Here is a 16,277-nt window from a genome sequence, read left to right on the forward strand (position 1 = left end):
TGACGTGAACTTTTACATATTCTTCCAGCGTGCCAGTGATCTCCCTGAGCTTTGAAACTCAAATGCTCATCTCATTCACTCTCGCCTCTGCTCTATCGGAATGAGAAGGTAAACCCTACTGCCGTTTTGAAATGTTGAGGTTTTCATGTTTGCATGTGCCGTTTTTCTTGATGCTTTTGAAGTGAAGCTTTGCATGCATCATGAATACTATAGCACTTGGAGCTGTATGCATGCATTAGTCTTTCTCCTCGTGCTCATAAGACATGCATCCTTTCCACAAACAGAGGTCGCCAGCTGTGCTCATAAATAGTTTTTAGATTGCTGAGGCTTACATGTTTGCATGTCCCATTTTGCATGTCTGCTTTACCAAAGTCAAGCTTTGCATGCATCATACTGTAGCACTTGGAGCTGTAGGCATTAGTCTTTCTCTACATGCTCATAAGCCTCCTGTTTACTGTACAGTCAAGCTGTAGGCTACAAGATGAGGTCATTTGCACGCGGTTTACCAAGGCACAAGACCGAGAAGGGCACAATGTCTGAACTTGAGCTTCAAGATCAAACCCCTCCAGCTGACGAAGAAGTCCATCAAAAGTGGCGGTAAAGGTTGTGCCTGGCACTCTGGAATGTGTTGCATCCAACTCAAATTTTTCAACAAAGTCATTGAAAGGTATGCATGTGTATGTTTTGCATTGTTTGTTTCCATTGCTTCAGTGTTTGCAAAGCTGGGCTTTCAACAAGCTCTGTTTTCTGGTGCTTGCAGCATTGAGGTACTCGCTCTTAATATTTTGATTCTTGGTGGAGGGACTGCATGAGGAGTACGGGCTCAACCTAGAGGGGAAGCTGCCTAAAGAGCTCATTGATAAAGATATCCCCAATGATGAGTATTTGAGTGTCTTCAAGTGCCTGCACAAGAAACGCACAAAGCTATTTCTCAACCATGTGAGAGATGAGTTCGTTGACGAGTGTAAGCTTTTGTACCAGAAGGTATATCAAACATCCCCATCCAATGGTGAGCTGCTAGCAAAATTTGCAGAGGGTTTTGTGTATGAGAGGTGTGCAGCAGCAACGAGTGATCTGGCTGGACATCGGATTGCATGGGCAAGGTTTGATGACAATGTCCTTGAAAACTGCAAGATACAAAAAGGGAGTTTGGAGAAAAAGATCAACAAGTTCTGCACTGATTATGGCTTGACAAATGTCATTCAAATAGAAGCAACTATCTGTGATGGTGCCTTGTCATCAATACCGACAATGTCAAAAAGCAAGCTGCAGCTATTTTAGGCAATAGAGATGCCAATGTATATTCAACTGGTGCTTAGCATGGCGGAGGGGCTTAGCGGCCAGGAGAATGAGAAAAAAAGGCTGTTGGGCGAGGTGAAAGTGCAGATGCAGGAAAAGAGGGACCTGTGGCTTAGAAATGAAGGGAACTTCTTTGCGTACAACGACTTCAACAGGAAATTGGACCAACTAAACAAGGAGCTGGAGCTGCTCAAGACCTCACCCGATTCAGATCCACGGGACGTAGACCGCAAAGAGGTAGAGGTCACAGCTATCACCAAGATGCTGTCCAAGGTAGGTGCCACTACTAATTCGGGGCAGCTTCAAGAAGATTTGGACTCCTTGCAGGTAAGCTTGTTGCTAAAAGGTCCTAGGAGTGCTTTGTGATAAATTCAATAAATAAGTAGAATGTGTTGACCAAGTGGTTAGACTTTAGACTAGAAGTGCTTCATGTTATGAAGTGCTTTGAGATAGGTCTAAACTGCTTACTTGGAGTAGGAAGTGCTGACCAAGTGGTTAGAAAAAGCTTCATAGTGCTCATTGGTGCCTAGAAAGTGCTTACAAATGCCTTAAAAGCACCTAAAGTGCTTTGAAGTACTGAATGGTGTCTACAATATGCTTGAAAGTGCTTGATAGGTGATAAGAAAGTGTTTCAAAGTGCTGAAAGGGTCCCTCAAAGTACTTTGAAGTGCTTTGATATAGCTCTATACTTCTTACTAGGTGGTTATGAAGTTTTGACCAAGTGGTAAGGATTGAGTGAAAAGACTACTTTGAAGTGCTCCACAATGCTGAATGGTACTTTGAAAGTACTTCAGAGTGCTTTCAAGGAAGCAATCAACACTTTGAAGCACTTAAACCAAGGAGCACATAGTGGTGACAAGGTGGTAAGAAAGTGCTTTGAAGTGCTCAATGTTGCTTAATAGGTGGTCAGAAAGTGATTTGAGATCCTTTATGGTGTAAAGAAAGTGGTAACCAAGTGGTTAGAAAGTGCTCTGAAATACTCAATGGTGCCTACAATATGCTTGAAAGTGCTTAACATGTGGTCAGAAAGTGGTGAGAAAGTGCTTGAAAGTGTTGAAAGGGTCCTTGAATGTACTTTGAAGTGCTTTGACATAGCTCTATACTATTTACTAGGTGGTTATAAAGTTTTGACCAAGTGGAAAGGATTGAGTGAAGAGACTGCTTTGAAGTGCTCCACAATATTAAATGGTGCTTAGAAAGTACTTCAAAGTGCTTTCAAGGAACCAATCTGTAATCTGAAGCACTTTAACTGCTCACAAGGAGTAAAAGTGGTGACTAGGTGGTAAGAAAGTGCTTTGAAGTGCTCACTGTTGCTCAATAGGTGGTCAGAAAGTGATTTGAAATGCTTAATGGTGCCAAGAAAGTGGTAACCAGGTGCTTAGAAAGTGCTCTGAAGTCTCAATGGTGCCTACAATATGCTTGAAATGGATTAATATATGGTCAAAAAGTGGTGAGCGAAATTGTGTTCATAGAGCAGCAGGGTGGGTTCACTATGCTACAAACGGACGCATGGTTGCCTTGCAAAATACCCGAAACAACATACTACTAATCATAAATGAACAAATTTGCATACTTGACGTCTTGCATGATACATAATCAATGATGTACGCGAACAGAGAGAGACATCGAGCGAGAGAGAGGAAGAGAACATGTGCAGGTGCACCTCCTAGAGCGGAGTGCTACGCCTGGCACGGTGAGAGACAAGAGAGGAGAGGAGAAGAATAAGACGATGTTGGGTGCAATCTCCCCCCGTGCAAGAGTGGCCATTTCCCTCTTGCACGTATTTGATTTATAGATTTCTTGAATGGTCAAATTGAGTACAAACTGACCGGCCGAACATAAATGGCCAAAGCTCATAAAGAGCACTTGAATAATCAGATGTACATAAAATGTAATATCCTTTTGTATATCCATTATCTGCTAATGTTTTTGCCACCTGTTAGCTGCAATAAATGAATAAATATCAATTTCATAACATACCTCTCTGTTGGAAAGCAGCTGTCCTCAGTTGCAAAGATAAGAAATCTGCAAATGATACTTGTCAAAAACAATGATTAGAAATCTAATAAAAATAGTGAAACTAAACAGCATTTCATATGCCTACAGTCATCCACAGACTACCTATTTTAGTGTCCCATACCACTAGAATAAGTAGTATATGTCCTATCCTGATGAATCAGGATATCATTGGTCACACTCATCATTTAATAAGTCAATTCTCATCAATTTCAATTGTAATTCCATAAATATTTTCACGACAAAAAAATCATCATATAGAGAATCCAACTCCAATTCCAATTCCAAATATGATTCAAATCGCAAATATCTTTCATTTTCTATACTCGGGTAACAAAATCACACCAGTGAAAGTGGTGGCCAATCACTATAGCATGATTTTGTGATTGGTGTTGCCTAAATCGGTGAATCTACACGAATAAGATGTGCTACCTAAATCGGCGAATCTGCACTAATGCTGCCTAAACCGGCAAATCTACATTTGGTATTGTGTAAAAATCATGAATCTGTAATTTATCAAAATGTGCTACCTAAATCGGCGAATCTACACGAAGATCAGCATTGACACACTGCCTAAATCGGCGAATCTGTGTGCCTGTGACCAATGGACTAGACATGGCATAAAAAGTGACAAATAAATGACCTGTTTTATATGAAATTGGAATAGACTAGAATGTGGAAGCATGTACCAAATGTTAGCGATCATCGCACACCAATTGAGCTCATGTAAATAGGGGTATGACAAGTCATCTCAGTAAGAGTCCAATCAAAGAAAGTAGAACCCATGACACTAGAAACAATGGATTTTGCAACATAATGTAAACAAGGAAGGGAGCATCTGAAAAAAGATTCTTGCATGCTGCAAAAGGTGCTTGGGTATCTATAAAGGTGTGAGAATATCTGCAAAAATAATAACTTAAAAGAAATCAAATATAATAAATATTAATTTATGAAACCACTATTAAACTGGAAATTCGCGCATAAGGAGATGTGGTGAAGGATGGGGGAATCTTGAGGGGCCAAGATAAGAGAAGAGATGGTATAAGAACTTGGGGTGAATTAGGGAATGTTACTTTTAGGTCTACAGATACATAGAGAGATTTTACTTATCAGGGATAATTGTAATAATGTTTCAAGAGGGGTATTATCAAAATGCATTAAGGAGTGTCATACCTGGATTTTGATATGAGAACATTGTATTTAGATTTATTTGCAAAACTTTTCTAAAAAAACAAAGCACTAAAAACAATTGCTTGTTAAATTTAAGAAGACGTTAATAATTGCATATCAAATGCATTAACATTTGAAACGCCATGAAGGAAAAATTTGATGCAAAGTTTGTTTGCCAAGAAAAGAGAATGAAAGTAGACAACTTGAAGTACAAATGATCGGTGTTATCTAAATTGACAGGGTGGTTGCAAGATTGGGATGACCAGTGGATATCGGTCTTCAGAGAAAGTGAGGCCTCACTCAATGTATAAATGTTAGGATAGGTCAAAAGCAGGTCTCCTAAACTAGTTGGCTACAAATCGGGCATAGAGGTAAGTATTTGTCAGTAAGGGTAGTCCTCTGAGAAGGAGTATTGGAAACGTTGGGAGTGATGTGGTACAGAAGCAAATAAATGGAACAATACGGAGTAATATGCAACAACAATTTGACTGACATATGAGGAAACATTTAAGACAATTTGAAGAGCAAGTAAAGCGAAAATCAAATTACATTACATCAATGCTAATGGGGATAAATTTACATTATGGAAATAATGGCTCCTGCAAATAATGATGAGAGAGGGATTTTCGTGTTTATGCTTGATAATTGCTTAATTATCTAGGTAATAGTCAATTTGGGTCGTCATTGCTAGAATATTAAGGCGTGATGTATCTTGAGGGTGAAAAGTTGACCCTAGCACGTTATGATTATTCACGGTGTTGACAATGTAGGGCATGAAAGTATCAAAATAAACTAAGAGACAACAGGACCCATGAGAAGCAAAATTATTGTTCTACAACACCACATGTTCACCATTGCTATCCTCTTTATCAGACAAATCAAGAGCTTATACAAAATTGTAAGACGATAATGCTAACTAGACGGCATAAATGCCAATTCATGTCTATATTTCCCATCATCGTGTTAATTGACATCAATACATCCAAGGTGGACCTTTGCAAATGGCCATGAGGGTGATCAAAAATTTGCATCATCAGTTGGAATAGAGGATTGTAATATACACGTTAATGAGGAAGACCTATGCATTTACTTTTGTGCAGGGGATGATGGTGCTCATAGGTAACCCAAAAAAAGCTATTTGATTGGTGCAAGTTGAAACGATCGGTGAGTTGTTGTGGAGACATGTCGCCACTAGTATAGTATACAAAAATTTGATGATTTCCCAAAATTGTCCCGGTGCGTAACTTTTGAGAACACTCGATTGCAGAAGACTGCATTTTGGGCTGCTTAAGCAATTAGCTCTAGAAAAAAAAATGTTTGAGGCCACGAGGGTGGGAATCAACCCTATCATCAAGGACAAAAAATAATAATTAAATAAAAAACAGTTCCTGATTTGAGGAGCCCCACCGTGCTGCCCTATGCATATATACCCAGCAGGATCTGCACATTCCCTTGGTAGCTTCTAACCCCTTGGAAAAGCCCCAGTAGGTTGTGGCCTCCTACCATGCCCCTTGCCAAGCCTTTGGCGCAACCCCTGCTATGCGCAATGAACCTCATCATGGTTCTCCTCGCTGCCCTACAACGAGCCCTCCATAACTGCTGTGGACCCTCAACAGAGGCTACGTGCTCCACCTTCAAGTCTGAAGGCTCCGTAGCTGCTCACACCAGTCTGCCTTGCTCTCCGCTTATGGCACAGACACTTCCTGCAGGCGTAGCTACTCGTACTTCATGCCCAACAGATGACTGTGGCCATGAGTGTCATCAACCTGGTTGCAGTTGAAGTTGCTGCCGTACCTGCAAATGCGCCCGTTCCGGCCATTTCTACACCTAACCGCCCAATCTGACGTCGAAATCCATGGAGCCATCAAAACTGATGGCGCCCATGCATGCCAATGCTGACCGATGAAGAAGATGGGGGAAGAGTAAATGAGTTCTTTCAACTACACATGATTAGAGATCGAGCAAGAGCTCAAGCTGAGAGAGAGAGAGAGAGAGAGAGAGAGAGAGAGAGAGAGAGAGAGAGAGAGAGAGAGAGAGAGAGAGAGAGAGAGAGAGAGAGAGAGAGAGAGAGAGAGAGAGAGAGAGAAGAGATAACTGAGGTCGAGTCAGTGAAAGATTTGAGAGAAAGTTTGTCGGACTGATTTTCATGCACCTCACGTGGGGAAGAGAAAAGCGCGCAGGGAACTGCTCAAAAGAGAGATCGAGAGAGAAACAACAGAGAGATCGACCAGTAAGGTGTTGTCCGCTCAAACAAACTGAGGGTGGTCATGGGTGAAGGGAGTTGGGGGATCATTGACCACACAAGAAGACACTGTGTGGTCTACGCATGCGCCTCGATTCATATCGCATGTTTATCTTTAGGTGGGCATGGTGGGTGCTGTCAGTTATCAATGAGAGAGAGAGAGAGAGAGAGAGAGAGAGAGAGAGAGAGAGAGAGAGAGAGAGAGAGAGAGAGAGAGAGAGAGAGAGAGAGAGAGAGAGAGAGAGAGAGAGAGAGAGAGAGAGAGAGAGTTTAATCTATTTACAATATACATAACACATGAGATGAACTACAAAAACCAATGTCTACAGCCAAAGTCCATAATCATGTATTCCTTTCGACTGAATATCTAAAACATACATGCCAATGTTAGGCCATATTAGGGAAAGAAGGTCCTGATAAATGTTACAGTAGAAAGTATACAGCATTTCATCCTCTCAAATAGCAGCCAAGGAAAGGACACCCTTACCTGCATCCACAGTAAAAAAACAAACCATTCGTTAGCTTCCAAACAGCATTGCAGGTAACTAGGGTGACCTAGTTGTCATCCATGTCACCAAGGTACCAAAAGAGAAAAAAAATCATGCTGCTAAGGTTTAGAATTTGAAAACAACTTTTCAGTTCTGGTTCAAGTTGAATTCTTTCCTTCCATTCTTTTAAGTGAAGTTTTTATAGCCCATAACAATGTTCATGGTATTCCAATTGTTTCTTATGTTAATATGTAGTCAGATTTTAGTGTTATCAATCAGATTTAAATAGTCAATGATAAGGGCTGTCTTTTTCTTCCAGTACTTTTACCATCATAAAGATTTCAGAGAACCTAATTTTAAATAAATTTTAACAATCTTTTGAGCCACAGCCCCATTTCAAATGAAATTCACAGTAATGATAAGAACCTTTTACAAGTAGCCAATCGATCTAGGCAGCATTGTAATTCACCAGTAATCCAGTCGAAAAATTCCAGTAACCCTTTCCCATATACCACTACCATATACTGCAAGGAGTTGGCAAAAAATTATCGGCAAAAAAACAGTCAAGACCAGCAAGGGGTATCTTGCCTTTACATACCTCAATCCATGGCAAGGATCTTCACGGAACTTTATACAGTCGTACAAGATCCGAGACCCAAGTCAGCCAAAAGTAGAACTTTTACTCGTCCTGCTGTCTAGGCAGCATTTTTATCCATCAGCAAATCAATCAAATTAGCCAGTCCACTTACCAATATACCATTTACCAAATACTGCCAAGAGTCAGAAAAAACAGTCGGCAAAAAAAACCAGTCAAGACCAGCAATAGAAAGCTTACCTTTCCATCATCGGCAAGGAACCTCATATAGTCATACACTAAAACTCAGTCCCACCACTCAGCATTATCAGATAATGCTAAGACTTAGGGTATGTCAGACCCCTCAAACTGAGAGGGAAGAGCAGTCCAGCAGCCCGAAACTGCTCTTTGTTTCACACTTTACTCCTTGACAGATAGAGTGAGCTATGCAACAGTCCGCACCCGAAAAAGTTTCTGCAAAATATCCATAGAAAGAAAGGCGACCCAAACTGCAAATTGGCTAAGACAACATACGATAGCATAAGCTATCCTATATCAAACCATGGCAAGGATCCGATCCTTCCTTTATTTCATCATTCCCAGTAATACACCCGAACTAAACCCACCATGCCATGGATACATGGTCAGTACCACCTTTAAAGCATATTGGATTGCCTGCAGGTTCCATTACGCTATAATGATTACCCGAAATTCAAATTACCATAAGTATAATCATCTCAACTGTCTCTTGCTCGGCATCAAATATATAAGCAAGCAATCTAGTCGGTCTAAAAACAACAGTCAAATAATAGTGCAAAAAACAGTCAACTGTCTCTTTCTCGGCAGCAAAAATATCCGCAAGCATATACCCTCACTCTATCCAATAAGCCACCAACATATAGTGCCAAGAGTCTAAGCGTACTCATCCCAAAGAGCCTGTCAGTAGTGACTGTACAGCAACCCAGTTGGTCTAGAAAAACAACAGTCACAAAGTAGTGCGAAAAAGCCAGGTAGCATGATCAAAGCACAGAGAGATATCCATTCCCATACACGCCAAGGGTTAGGGTAAGTCAATCCGACCATAAACTCAAATATAGAGAAGACCAGATCCATAGCCAGAGACCCTATCCTCTCCAAATCCAAACCTTAAATAGGATACACAGAGGCATGCTACACCCCCAAACAATACCATCCAGATTTTTTAATATAGCCTTTATAGAGAAATACTAACCAGTCAGCTTTAGGTAAGTACTTTAGAAATCATGCATTACCTCATACCTATCACTCAAAAGAGCATCTGAAATCTATTCTTCTTGTAGTTAGACAAATGGTCAGTTGACAACTTCTAAGGCCAGCATAGAGTAGCTCCGAGTATCCCATACAAAGGATCAGCAAGAAGCCAGTCGATCAATTCACAGTCACACCATAAAAGAGCCACTAAATTTTCCCAGCCTAGTTCTGTACATCCGGTTCTCTATCAATATATAGACAAGCATGCAACCATTTGTAAGTTCAGTCATCATATATAAGCAAGCAATCCAGTCGGTTTACAAACAACAGTCAGATAATACTGCAAAAAACAGTCAACTGTCTCTTGCTCAACAGCAAATAAATCCGCAAGCAAATACCCTCACTCTATCCAATCTGCCACCAACATATAGTGCCAAGAGTCTAAGCATACTCATCCCAAAGAGCCTGTTAGTAGTGACTGTACAGCAACCTAGTCGGTCTAGAAAAACAACAGTCAAAAATTAGTGCGAAAAAAGCCAGGTAACATGATCAAAGCACAGAGAGATGTCATTTCCATACACGCCAAGGGTTAGGGTAAGTCAATCCGACCATAAACTCAAATATAGAGAAAACCAGATCCAAAGCCGGAGAGCTTATCCTCTCCAAATCCAAACCTTAAATTGGATACCAAGAGACATGCTACAACTCCGACCAATACCTTACAGATTTGGAGATATAGCCTTTATAGAGAGAAACTAACCAGTCAACTTTAGGTAAGTACTTTAGAAAGCATGCAATACCTCATACCTATCACTCAGAAGAGCATCAGAAATCTGTTATTCTTGTAGTTAGACAAATGGTCAGTCGACAACCTCTAAGGCCAGCATAGAGTAGCTCCGAGTATCCTATACAAAGGATCAGCAAGAAGCCAGTCGATCATTTCAAATTCACATCCAGTTCTCTATCAATATATAGACAAGCATGCAACCATTTGTAAGTTCAGTCAACATATACCCTTACAGCCAGTTCATCAAGCCAATCCCAGGTAAGTATTTCCACATAATCATCGAGCATGTACAACATGGCACCGCCACACAGTACTCTCTGCAGTAATCAACAAATAACTATATGCCATACCCTTCTTATCCTAAAGATTATTTACCAATGCAAAAAAATTTCCGCATAAGTACCTCTGTAGAGTCTACCTGTGCTTTCTTGCTAGGAGCCATCACCAAAATTGCATGCAGAGTACGAAGCACACACCCGTTTAAATGCACACAACAGAATAAAGAAGGAAACCTTAACCGAATGGAAGCTAAGTGAGCCGCAGCTCACCTTATAAGGTTATTGGCTGTGGAGCCCGATCCGTAGTCGATGGCTCTACACCCCTTGAGTATCCACCCACCAAGTTAGAGGATATGCGGCGGTGCCACTTGCAACAGCCCCAGAATGGAGCAGGCGATGATCATTTCCTACATTGGCTCGTGTATCGCTGTCACGCCAGCATGATGGCCCAAAAAAATAGTGATACTCTTAGAGCCCCAATAGGCGCCTTAAATTTTTAGTTATTCCCCCCATGGGCTATATTCCCACATATTATTACCTTTACCTCTCCCCACAAGAGACATAGGCCTAGAAAAATGTACCAAGTCCAAAATCCCGACCTCAAGCAGTGCTACACAAGAGATATTTCAAAAAAATTCTCATTAACCGGGGTACCTATCCGATAGTATTTTCAATCCATACGGAGAGCAATCATACCCTCAGTAAATATGAGACATTATGCCATCTTATGATTGTCAAGGATTTTAAGGTGGAAATTAGTGATAAATTATGGCAGTAGAATATCTATAGCCTGATTGTTTTACAATGGATACCCAGATACAATGTGGGAAAAAAACAAGAGAGATATTTTATCAGGGTTGCGAGAAGCCCAACGATACTTCACGATAGAATTCCCAATTATTCCTATCTGGGTGTAGAGGGAAAGAGAGTTAGAGAAAAAAGGCTCTTCCCTTGGAAGTTTGCAAGATAAATTTTCAAAAGGGAGAGATATCAGTGTTATCAATAGTATCAAGGGGTAAAAGGTACCCCAGGTAGTTACCATAGATGAAGAGTCATCGATCCATTAGCAGGATACAGAGAGAGAGAGAGAGAGAGAGAGAGAGAGAGAGAGAGAGAGAGAGAGAGAGAGAGAGAGAGAGAGAGAGAGAGAGAGAAAAGCCACTGCATGGTTTGGCAGCCGCAGAATGAGAGAGAGAAAGTGAAGCGACTGTACTGGACAAACAATCTAGCCGCTGCATTTGGGGGGGGGGGGGAGTTGGTTGGTGGCATGCAACTCACAGAAAGTGTATGGGTTTCAAGCTGCAAGCTGACTGATGAAGTAAAGAGACAGGGAGAGCGTTGGTTGAGAGAATGGATGGCCGCGAGAGAGCAACTCCCACTTTGCATGGGTTGTGTGAGCCTGTGAGTGAGGGAGGTGGGAACTGGGTGTGTGCAATCGCCAGTTGACAAAGAGAGAGAGTGAACGTTTTTGGCAGCTAAACAGGAGAGAGAGAGAGAGAGAGATAGAAGTCATAGCCAATTTGAGTACGGGTTTGTGAGGGCTAGGTGGGCTGAAGGGATACACAGGCTTCGAAAGCATGCTGTACGATTGTGCAGGTCTCAATCCAAAGTGTGTGTACTTTGTTCTCTTCAAATGGTCTCCAATCCAGAGTGTCTGTACCCTGTTCCCTAGATGGTGCAACAAGCCATCGTAATTGCTCTTTTGGTAAAGAACTTTTTTTAAATTTCTTTTAAATGAGGGTTTGTTCTCATGAGGGAAAATAACGTCAATGCCTCATGAATAATGATGGATTTTGACATGAAGATTGGACGGATAAGTCTTGCGTTCTCGGAGGATCTTTCTAAAACTGCAACTCCCCTCTTGCACTAAAAGCGCTCTCTTAGATGTTTCTTCCCATTACTATAGGGAGAGACCTATTAACTTTAATTAAGACCCTAATTAGACTATCCTTCACAAGATCTAATGGATTTGTGGATCAAAGTGGTATTGCTTAATTAAACTACATAACAATCAAACTAAGAAGAAGAAGAAGAAGAAAAAAGAAAAAACAAACAGTGAGTGTGACCAACAAGGTGATTGTTAGCAGGATTACAAAAGTAAATAAGCTTAGCTTTGGAGTATGATTGCCGTCATGATTCTCTTTGTGGGTGTGATGTCCATATTGCCAAGAGCATTTTAATGGCTCTGATACCATTGCTACAAACTGAGGCGTGGCTGCCATGCAAAATGCCCAAAACAACATACTGCTAATCATAAATGAACGAATCCGCATACCTGACGCCTCGCATAGTACATAATCAATGATGTACACGAACAGAGAAAGAAAACGAGCGAGAGAGAGGAAGAGAACATGCGCAGGCGCACCTCCTAGAGCGGAGTGCTACGCCTGGCACAGCGAGAGAGAAGAGAGGAGAGGAGAAGAATAAGACGACGCTGGGTGCAATCTCCCCCCGTGCAAGAGTGGTCATTTCCCTCTTGCACGTATTTGATTTATAGATTTCTTGAATGATCAAATTGAGTACAAACTGGCCAACCGGACATAAATGGCCAAAGCTCATAAAGAGCACTTGAATAATCAAAGATACATAACATGTAATATCCTTCTGCATAATCCATTATTTGTTGATGCTTTTGCCACCTGTCAGCTACAATAACTGGGTAAATATCAATTTCATAACACACTATACTTAGCTTAAATCCACTTGTCATAAGATAAGCCCCTTAACATGATTTTTTTCTTCACAGAAACCAATGTTGACAAAAGTTCTCATCTGCTTGAACTTGACGAGAACAATACAGATTTGTTTGAACTTGAGGAGAAAAATATAGAGCTATCTAAGGGTTTTTAGCATGGCAAGGCTATTGTAAAAAGTGGGGATAGAGTGGAGGACCCCGAGGCTGACCCTTCGTGGTTGGAACCATGGCAAGGAAACCATTGGACATGACTCCAGCAAGCTCTCGATCGACAATCAGGAAGTTAATGAAGTGCATATATGTAGTGTTTCATTTTTGTTCGAGTAGATTTTGGTTTTTTCCCCTAAACCTTATTGTGATCCCAGAATTGGAAACTGCAGATAAAGTGGAGGACGCAGAGGCTGTGGAGACATTACGAGTAATTGCAAATACCCTGAGGAAGAAACGCAAGCGATAGCAAGAGGAAGGAGTGCATAATCTAGATTCAAAGAAAAGTACTAATCAAGAACCCCCCCAAAACCCGTGCACATCGAAAACTTTAAGTTCCATGTGCTTTTTGTGCTATTTACTTATTTTGAATATAAGATATATTTTTTTGTCTCATGGGGTCAATATTCACTACAATTTACTGGGTGTGATTTTTTGGGCACTGTAGTAAAAATACAAGTGATTGGTAATGTTGGGCACCGGCATTGTGCTCAAGAAGACCTAGGGCACTTTGATCGGGAGACACCCCTTGTAACTCAATTTCGTGTCCCTCACCTTTTGGAGGATAATAGGCCTGCCTTGATCATTAATATTAATGATTTGCTTATTGTCACTCACGACAAGAGAGAGGGACCAAGATCGCCTAACATGGACATGTTGCACTTTCGGAAGGTGAAGCAGGACAATAATTTGTGCACCATTTTGCAGAGTGGCTTGTTCTTGGGGCTAGCCAGATTGTTGAAGTGTACGTCTGGAACACAAGCCGCTACCAAGACGTGGAAAAGAGGTTAGAATTATGCTTGCCTTAGGTCGGCAGGTGCTTGAATGGGTGGATTGCAAAGGAGGCATGCAGTAGAAGCTCATGGCTTGATGAGCAAGGAGAACAGATGATCTTTCTAGTCTTGGATACTTTTTGGGAAGATTTTCCACAATTCAATAAAGATAACACCCTCCTGCTAGATGGCAAATATCCTAGGTGTTACGTGAACGACGAAGACTCCTATGTTATCTTGCCTTCTCTAGAGGACCGGACGGAAGACCAATGGGAGAATTTTATGCATCATGAAATTTTGCCATTTGTCTATGAGTGGAAGAAAACAAACAATCGATCGGAGCTGATCACTGCTTGTAAAATGGATGCTAGAAGAAGAAGGCGACATCAACTTTCTGGACGCTGAATTGTGAGGGAAAAATTATCAAGTGGCGGCCAAGGCAAAGTGTTGCCTCCACCACCTCCACTACCACGTTATAAAAAGGCCCTCTTCTGGTCTCCAGTCTCAACAGAAATCTTAAGAGTTGTGTACCTATGATCATGTATGTAGATACCCATGATGAGTTTGATAGTGTAACTCATGATGAGGACTTCTTTTGTTTTGTAAAATGGGAAGAAAACCGACATTGTATTGTGGATTTATATACCAATTTCTAATGTAGAAACATGATTTTCTATTCAATCGACCATTTTGTTGTGTGCCTTGCAAGATGTCTTATTATAAGCTGATTTTAAATTGTTTTAGAAGTTTTTCTTAGGGCTTTTGTAGAAGATAAAAATCTGCGGTTAGTGGGCAAAAGTGCAATCTATACCACTTGTGAACTGTGGACCACATGCAAGTGGTTGAAAACCATTTGCATTATGTAAATTGGTAGCCACTAGCAAGTGGTTAAGAACCAATGGAAGAGGTTCTAAACCACTTGCAAAGGCCTTCTAGACCACTTCCTAGGTCTTCTATTCCACTTGCAAGCACTTTGAAAGTGGTTCTGAACCACTTGCTAGTGGTTAAGATAGCACTTGCCAGTGGTTCAAATAGCCTTTTGCCAATGGTTAAGATAGCACTTGCTAGTGATTTGAATAGCACTTGCAGGTGGTTCTGAACCACTTGCTAGTGGTTAAGATAGCACTTGCCAGTGGTTAAGATAGCACTTGCTAGTGGTTCAAAACCAGTTGCTAATGGTTAAGACAACACTTGATAGTGGTTCAGAACCACTTGCTAGTGGTTTAGATTGTACTGGCAAGCGGTATATGAGATCGAAACTACGTATACAATCAAGTGGTTCTAAAGCACTTGCAAAGGCCGTTAGATCACTTGCTAGGTCTTCTTCTCCACTTGCAAGTAGTTTGGAAAAGGTTCTGAACCACTTGCTAGTGGTTTAGATAGCAATTGTAGGTGATCAATGATATCAAAACTACGTATATAAGGGTGTCTTGACAATTTGTGGGTGGCTTAAAGGGCCAGATATTTTTGTAAAATCTGGTTGAAGGTAGTTTAAAGCACTTGCAAGTGGATGAAAAGTTGTAAGCTACATGTACTCAAAAGAATAAAAAAGTGTCAGAAACGCTTCAGCTTTTGGATGAGGCACATAAGGTTCTGTGAGGAATAGATACAAGAAAGCGGTACCCAATTATAATTTATGAGGTCAATGTGTTTTATTTAGGCTTGGTATCAGAGTGCATGCTATTGTAGATGTGCTCATACACGGTATCACTCAAAGTGTAGACATTAGGCTTATTTCTCTCAGGATACAAGGGGAACTTAAGTCATCGAACTAGGTGCGAGTACATGGAAGTAGGAGGCCTATCATCTAATAACACATATCGATTGGAGCGTCCCTCGACTTTATCATAAAAGTGTCCCTCAACATAGTAGGAGTTATTCTTTATCTGATTGTGACACGCATCCTTCTGAGTTGCGGTGGATAACCTCTTCTCCATGCAGCACCTTAGTATATAAAAATCAGAGTCTTCCTCCTCAACGTTGACTGCAAAGTTATCTCCAACTTGTAAGGCATTGCTGTGATGGCTAGCATACATAGGTGCATCAATCTCCTCGTCACTTAAACATCTTCATCTATGTCAGCCTCTGTTGGTATGATCCTCAAGTACTGCCATGCTTCTATGTGAGCTTTGTTTGCACATCTTCTCCATTGACCATGGACACAAGCATGACAGATTTCTACACCTTAGTGCAGTCATATCTGTTGAAGAGAAACCATTCACACAATGCATTGAACGTGATCCACTGATTTTCTTGCAATCCCATTCTATACCTCTCAACACATCACCCACCTTGATTTCTGAAGAAGACCCTATCGACCTTGTTCGCGGATGACCAACAGTCTTTGCTATTGTTCATTAGGGTGAGGTAATTGACCATTGTTGTTGCATTATACAAGGGGTGTCCATCCACCTTCAATTGCTCATGGGTAAATGCCCTCTTTATGACTGCGCCTTTTCCATGACCTAAACCAAAATAGTTGTGCATCATCTCAAGCCCAGTAAGCTGAGAAAACCTT

Source organism: Adiantum capillus-veneris, chromosome 26 (genome assembly GCF_014529385.1).
Source record: "Adiantum capillus-veneris isolate H3 chromosome 26, ASM1452938v2, whole genome shotgun sequence".
Taxonomy (NCBI): domain Eukaryota; kingdom Viridiplantae; phylum Streptophyta; class Polypodiopsida; order Polypodiales; family Pteridaceae; genus Adiantum; species Adiantum capillus-veneris.